Source organism: Arachis duranensis, chromosome 6, assembly GCF_000817695.3.
Source record: "Arachis duranensis cultivar V14167 chromosome 6, aradu.V14167.gnm2.J7QH, whole genome shotgun sequence".
NCBI lineage: Eukaryota > Viridiplantae > Streptophyta > Magnoliopsida > Fabales > Fabaceae > Arachis > Arachis duranensis.
In genome coordinates, this window is record NC_029777.3 from 96,366,362 (window position 1) to 96,374,830 (window position 8,469).

Genomic DNA, 8,469 nt, shown 5'->3' on the forward strand with positions numbered 1-8,469 from the left:
GGTATCTGACTAAAGATTCTCCAGTCTAACTAATACTTCCCTTTCCAATTCCTTCAGACCTCCCAACCACCAGCAGGGGTATAATGTAGCAAACACAGTTATATCAAACAAGAAATATACAAATAGGAACAAATAAGGCATTTAGACAATTAGCAAGTAATATGCAGTCAAATAGGCAATCTCAAACAATTCATATAGTATGCATATGATGAATGCCTGTCCCTAGTGGCTGATGATATCATCTGTCGGTTATAGAGCCAGCCCGACAAGTCCTGGTAGCTAACCATTGGACTGTCCCTCTGTCACGCATCCCCAACTCGAGTTATACTCATCATAAACTTGATCATAATCATGATCTATATCCATCACCTTCACTGGTGAATATTTACGGGGGCGAGCTCATCCGGGTCTTTCACAGTGCCCGGCCACACTTATGACATAGGGTCAAAAGAGCTTCGAGTCTCAACCTGGAGCACGTGGTGGCTAGCCACTGCTTCCTCCCAGGGAAACTCTCATCTCCAACAGTGGAAGTGCAACATTCACAATTCATTCAATAGCATATATGCATTTATACGTAGCCATAATCATGGCTCCGCCGTAACACGGCAATAATCTAGCCATCCAGCTCACGGTTAAATCCATAACCGGCCAAATCATTAACAATTACGGCCTTTTGGCCCATGGCATAACAAGCACTTCCACCACCATCCTCCACATCTCACATAATCATCAATGATCCTCATTGATAATTCATTTTTCCCTTGCTTCACTCGCAAGTTACCACATCTGCTAGCTCCTTCTCTCATAGCTAGGCATATCATAATGATTTAAGACATAAATGGTGAGATCGGAGGCTCAGAAATATGAAATTTGGCTTTCAAAACTCAAAAATCAACTTTGGGATGAAAATATGGCCACGCGTACGTGCACTCCACGCGCACGTGTGGATGGCCACAAAAACTCATCGGCGCGTAGGCGCCCTTCACGCGGACGCGCACATTCAAAAATTAGTCAACGGCGTGCACGCGTCAACCACGCGTACGCGTGGGTACTCTTGTGCCGCAGGCCCAAAAATGGCACAACTCTGGCACAACTCTCTGGAAAATAGCTGGGCATTGGGTGCAGCCCATCGGCGCGCCCGCGCACATCACGCGCACGCGTGGATGGCGCTTTCTGGAAGAATGGCGCGTACGCGTGGGTGGTTACTCTGCTAAAATTTTTCTAAGTTAAGAACTGTAGAATTCACAGATTCAACTCCCAATCTTCTGACGGACATAACTTCCTCATTTTAAATCGTTTTTCACCCGTTCTTCGAACGGCATGGACATCCCGGATCCAATTTCATTTTTAAACAGATTTGGCAAAAAACAGAGATCCGTAGTCCAAGTTATGTCCCGTCAAAGTATGCCCAAAAATCATGTTTTTCATAAAAATCACAAAGTGCCATTTTCAAAACAAGCCATTTTCAACTCTTTTCAAAACCAATCAAAACATGCCAATTTCATCCCGTTTCTTTGAAATCAATCAATATATATCAAATTCAATATCAAGCTTCCTCAACTCACACATTGACACATACCACAATTTACAAAATCACTATCCCGTCATTCTAGCCCACTTCACCCAAGTGGCTCAAACCCAAATACATTGACATATCATATACTCTTCCTCATGCCAATTTTCAACAACACCAATTCCAATTAACCATCATTATACATAATCAATATCATATTCACCATCAACATGGTTCAACCCACAATTCAACCATAACCAATCATCAAGCATATATCACAACATGCCTATTTCTTATACATCATACCATCAAGGCATCAATAATCATCATCACATATATGACCACATCATATATCTCAACCATTCAACAACACCAACAATTCAATGCCTACCTTAGGGTCTCTAGCCTAAGTATTTCCTACCACATTACATATTAGATACGAGAAACCGAAACCATACCTTAGCCGATTTCCCAAGCTCAACCGGAGCACTTCCAAATCGCTTATCCACAAGCTCTCAAGGCCTCAACACCTCCAAGAACAAATTTTTCACCACCAAAGCCCTTTTCAAGCTTTTCAATATCACCAATCAAGCTTCAACATCCACATATACACAACCTAAGCCACAACCATCATACCCATACACAACATCTCAAAACCCAAATATCATAGAACCACAAAATACACTAGGGTTGAGAATCTTACCACACCCAAGGTCCAAGGAGACAAGATTAACCTTCTCCTTCAAGAGAGTTGGGTCTTATAACATCAAAGAGCCCAAAATCTCAACATTTTTGCTCATGAAACTCGAAAACAAGGCTGGAAATTCGAAGAGCAAAACGTGGCTTACCTCAAAATTGATTGTACTGGTTTTGTAGAGCTCTCCGCGGTGAATGCGTGGCCATAAACGGAGCGGCAATCGGAGCTCTAGATCAAAAGTTATGGAGGTTTGAAGATCAACCAAGGGAGATAACTTGAGAGAGTGTTCTTCCCTCTTGTGCCTCCAATTTCAGCATGTGAGTGTGTTTAGTGAGGAGAGAGAATGCTGAAAACTAGGGTTTTGGTTTAGTTATGTTGGGCCAAGGGCCCACTTTGGGTCCGGTTGGCCCGGTTTGGCCCGTTCGGTCCAATCTTAGACCGAATTCTATAAAATTGGTACCGAAATTCTCGTCTCAATCTCCTCTATCATATTAAGCCATAAAAATTACATTTTAGGCTTTCTAGAATAAATTCTCATTTATGGGTTAATTAGTCATTAATTAACCGGGTTTTACATTCTACCCACCTAATTGGAAATTTTTCCCACAAAATTCAAATGCAATTACCTGAGAATAAATGTGGATAATCCGTTCGCATCTCCGATTCAAGTTCCCAAGTGTGTTCCTCAACACCGCCTCGACTCCATGCCACTTTGACTAATGAAACCTCTTTTCCACGCAACCGTTTGATACTAGTATCATCAATTCTGACCGGAGCCACTGGAAGTGTCAAATCTTCCCTTAACTGAACCGATTCAGGTTCCAACACATGGCTAGCATCAGGAGTGTACTTCCGAAGCTGCGACACGTAAAACACGTCGTGCAGGTTCGAAAGATGAGGTAGTAAAGCCATTCGATACGCCACCGGTCCAATCCTCTCCAGGATCTGAAATGGACCAATGTATCGAGGATTCAACTTCTTTGCTTTAATCGCCCTACCTACTCCCGTAGTCGGAGTAACCTTAAGAAAAACATGGTCTCCTTCCTCAAATTCTAAAGGCTTTCGCCTCTGATCGGCGTAACTCTTTTGACGACTCTGCACCGTAAGCATCCTATCTCGGATTTTCTTGACTTGTTTGGTAGTCTCAGCTATCATTTCCGGCCCCAATAAGCCTTTCTCTCCAGCTTCATACCAACATAAGGGAGATTGACATTTCCTCCCATACAAGGCCTCATACAGAGCCATTCCGATGCTCGCATGATAACTATTATTGTATGCAAACTCCACTAATGGCATATACCGATCCCAACTTGTCAGTTGGTCCAAAACACAAGCTCTTAACATATCCTCTAGTGTTTGGATCGTCCTCTCAGATTGACCATCTGTTTGAGGATGGTAAGCCGTGCTCAAGCTTAATCGGGTTCCAAAAGCTTTCTGAAATGTACCCTAAAACCTTGAAGTGAAACGAGGATCTCTATCAGAGATTATAGTAGTAGGTACACCATGAAGTCTCACAATCTCCTTTATGTATAACCGTGCTAGCTCCTCAAGGGTGTAAGTCATACGAATGGGTAAAAAGTGAGCTGACTTCGTCAGTCGGTCCACGATCACCCAAATAGCATCAAAACCAGCCCTAGTCCTTGGCAATCCCGACACAAAGTCCATTGCAATACTTTCCCATTTCCATTGTGGAATCTCTAAAGGTTGCAACATCTCGGAAGGTCTTTGATGTTCAATCTTTACCTTTTGACAAGTTAAGCACTTCGAAACATATTCCGCCACATCATTCTTCATACCCGGCCACTAAAACATCGCTTTTAAATCATAGTACATCTTAGTACTTTCCGGGTGAATGGAGAATCCGCTTTTGTGTGCCTCCTTTAAAATATCTTGCCTCAAAGTGCCAACATCCGGCACAATGATCCTACCCTTGAACCTCCATAACCCATCTTTTCCTTCCGACACTCTCCACTATTTTCCTTGCTCAATGGCCGGTAACACCTTCCATAACGCTTCATCATTTTGATGAGCCTTTAGGAGTTCGGACTTAAATTTACTTGAGATTTCTAATCGGCTCAAACAAAAAGTTCCGGATACTTCTCGAGCACCGATTTTCAGACTCTCGAATCCCTTGAGCAACTTCTCCTCTTGAAGCATCATCCAAGCCGCATATAATGACTTCCGACTTAACGCATCCGCCACTACATTCGCCTTTCCCAGATGGTAATTCAACTCAAAGTCGTAGTCCTTCAATAATTCCATCCACCTCCTCTGCCTCATGTTAAGCTCTTTCTGATCAAAGAGGTACTTCAAGCTCTTATGACCAGAGAAAACTTGAAACTTAACCCCATAGAGATAATGCCTCCAAACCTTCAAGGCAAACACAACCGCAGCGAGTTCCAAATCGTGCGTAGGATAACTAACTTCGTGAGGTCTCAACTGTCGTGAGGCATACGCCACCATATTATGGTGCTGCATCAGCACGCACCCTAGACCCTTCGATGAGGCATCATGGTACACCTCAAAAGGCTCGTTCGGCTCAGGTAACACTAACACAGGTGCAGTGGTCAACTTTTTCTTCAATGTCTGAAAACTCTCCTCGCACTCAAGAGTCCAAACAAACGGAGTGTCTTTGCGGGATAGCTTTGTCATTGGCAAAGCTATCTGTGAAAAGCCCTTGATAAACCTTCGATAATAGTCAGCTAAACCCAGAAAACTCCTTATCTCCGTTACGGTGGTTGGTTGCTTCCAATCCATCACAGCTTCCACCTTAGTTGGATCTACGGCTATTCCCTTCTTACTCACCACGTGACCCAAAAACTTCACCTCACTCTTCCAAAACTCACACTTAGACAGTTTTGCATAAAGTTTCTTCTCCTTTAAAATCCACAACACGGTCCTCAAGTGTTCCGCATGCTCTTCTTCAGTCTTGGAGTAAATCAGTATGTCGTCAATGAAGACAACAACAAATTTATCCAGAAACGGACGGAAAACTCTGTTCATGTAATCCATGAATACCGCAGGAGCGTTCGTCAACCCAAAAGACATTACAGTGTACTCGTAATGACCATAACGAGTCCTAAAAGCGGTCTTAGGGATATCCTCACCCCTTACCCTTATCTGGTGATAACCGGATCGCCATCGATCTTGGAGAAAACTCCAGCTCCTTGCAACTGATCCATGAGATCATCAATTCTCGGCAATGGGTACTTATTCTTTATTGTAACCTTGTTCAGATGCCTGTAATCCACACAGAGCCGCATACTCCCATCTTTCTTCTTTACCAGTAACACTGGGGCACCCCACGGAGAGACACTTGGTCGTATAAAATTCTTTCCCAACAAATCCTCTAACTGAGACTTTAGCTCGTTCATCTCTAATGGTGACATCCTATAAGGAGCGCTTGAGATTGGTCCCGCCCCGGGCACCAACTCAATAGCAAACTCAACCTCTCGGTTAGGTGAAAATTCATCAATATCATCGGGAAACACTTCCGGAAACTCACACACAACCGAAATCTGTTCCAACCTTTGATCATCACCCGAAACGCTCGCGGTTAACAACAGGATACCCTGACATTCGATTCCAGAACAATTCACCATCATCGAATTCAAGTAATAATTATTCACCACGACCGGTCCTTCTGTATCTTCCGGCATAAAGTACACCGACTTTGTAGAACAATCAAGCAGAACATGGTTCTTAGATAACCAGTCCAATCCCAAGATAAGATCAAGACCGATCATCGGTAAGCAGATTAAATTATGAATAAAATCATGCTGCTTGAATCTAAAGGAAACTTTCGGGCATCCTAGCCTAGTTACCATGACTTCATGGGTAGCATTATACACTTTTAGGTCATAACCTAGAGTTACAATCTTCAATTCTAACTCATGGGCTTTTTCAAATGCAATGAATAAATGCGATGCTCCCGAGTCAAATAAAGCATTTAAAGTTTGACCAGCCATTTCACAGTTATCTCGAACGAGTGTCTCAGATCCCTCGGCACCTATAGCTGAGGTGGTGAACACCCGACCAGTCTGTTATGCTTTCCCAGCACCTTGTTTCTGTTTCTCCGGACAACTTGCGGCTTTATGCCCCGCCTTTCCACAATTGTAGCACAAACCCCATCCGGCCTTGCATGGTGCTCCCGGATGGTGACTCCCACATCTAGTACAAGCTTGATCATTCTGAGGCTGCTTTCCAAACTTCTTCCCTTGGGAGTTGTTGTTGTTGTTGGGCCTCCTGAAAGAGCTTCCCCTCTTGAAAGACGGACCTCTAGGTGCAAAGCTCTTCCCTCGGTTCTGTGGGAATGATCCTTTGTGACTCCCTTTCTCAGCGGTTGCCCTTTCACACACTCTTCAGCAACCCTACACTTGTTTACCAACTCGGAGAAAGTCCTAATCTCCATTGGTCCCACTGAACTGAAAATATCACTCCGGAGTCCTCTTTCATACTTAACACATTTCCATTCTTTATATTCCATCGGAGTCCCTTGGCACATACGAGAGAACCTGAACAGCTCTTCAAACTTGTCAGTATACTCTGATACGGACATGGTACCCTGCTTCAGCTGTAACAATTCAAGCTCCTTGGCCGTCCTAGCAGAAGTCGGAAAGTACTTCTTATAGAACTCCTCTCGGAAGACATTCCAGGTGATATAGTCATCACCCTGCTGCAGAAGACATCGGATACCTTGCCACCAATGCGACGCTTCACCGGTGAGCATATAGGTAGCAAACTCGACACGCTGTCCTTCATGTACCACTTGTGCTTGCAGTGCTCGCTCTATAGCCTGAAACCATGTATCAGCCTCAGTCGGGTTAGCAGTTCCCTTGAACTTAGGTGGATTAACCTTCAAAAAGTTTGCCAGTGTCATCGGGCCCTGAACTCCACCTCCATCATTACCATGGTTGTTCATCTGTTGACCAAGAGCCTCAGCAGTGGCTTGCATAGTAGCAGCCATGTTCTCCAACGCAGTCATAAAGTTCACCGGGTCATTAGGGTTATTCTCTGGTGCACGAACATTAGTACGACCTCTACCACGGCCTCTACCGCATCCACGAGGCGCCATCTGGTCCCTATACACACCAAACAATTGATATTAAGTTGATCAGTCTCAATATCGGAAGTCTAATGCTTCAAAGTCCCAAATGCATACTCATGAACGTTTATGACAATTATATCAAGCAGATATACTAATAGCACATAACACACATACAGAGAATGCACAGAAGCATAGTCAGTCTGTCCCTCAGGCTCTACAGAAATGAACTGCTCTGATACCATAATGTAACACCCTACCATACAGAGTCTTATGCCTAAGTCATAATTCAGAGATGGCAAGGTATTACGACCTCTTCAATAAAAAAATTTAGTACGTATAGTAGTATGAATGATTGATTATAACTAGGAGCCTTTGTAGAAAAAAAAGGGTAAACAAAAATCGCAACTCAAAAACGCAACACTCCGATCGATAACGTAACGAACAAGGATAAACCAACGCAAGATTATATATATACAAAAGAGTATCAAAAACAGGAATATCAAGACTCAAAGTCCGGCTACGAAGATAACCGGTCCGAGCATAGCAATATGTACATATGATAAAATAAGAAAAACCCCAAAGGAAACCCAAAGGGACACAAATACGGAAACCTATTCTCCAAAATCTCCCATAAGAGGAGTCATCACAGTTTGTATTATTTAATGGAGATAAAAGTATCTAAGCAAAACATATAACCCAAAACATAGTCCCGAGAACAAAGGATCTTCGCAAATCTAGAAGTCTCCAGCATGCCTCAGCGGGAAACCTCACGTCCTGCATCTGAAAACCACAAAATCCGCATGGGTGAGAACCAGAGGTCCCCAGCATGGTAACAGCTTCCACATATATAATACATAATAATAGAGAAAAGCCAAAGGCAATCCTAGAATTTCCTCCAGATAATTCAAAGCTTATAAACAAGCTAAACCATAAAAGGGCATATGACTAAAGATCCTCCAGTCTAACTAATACTTCCCTTTCCAATTCCTTCAGACCTCCCAACCACCAACAGGGGTATAATGTAGCAAACACAGTTATATCAAACAAGAAATATACAAATAGGAACAAATAAGGCATTTAGACAATTAGCAAGTAATATGCAGTCAAATAGGCAATCCCAAACAATTCATATAGTATGCATATGATGAATACTTGTCCCTAGTGGCTGATGATATCATATGTCGGTTATAGAGCCAACCCGACAAGTCCTGG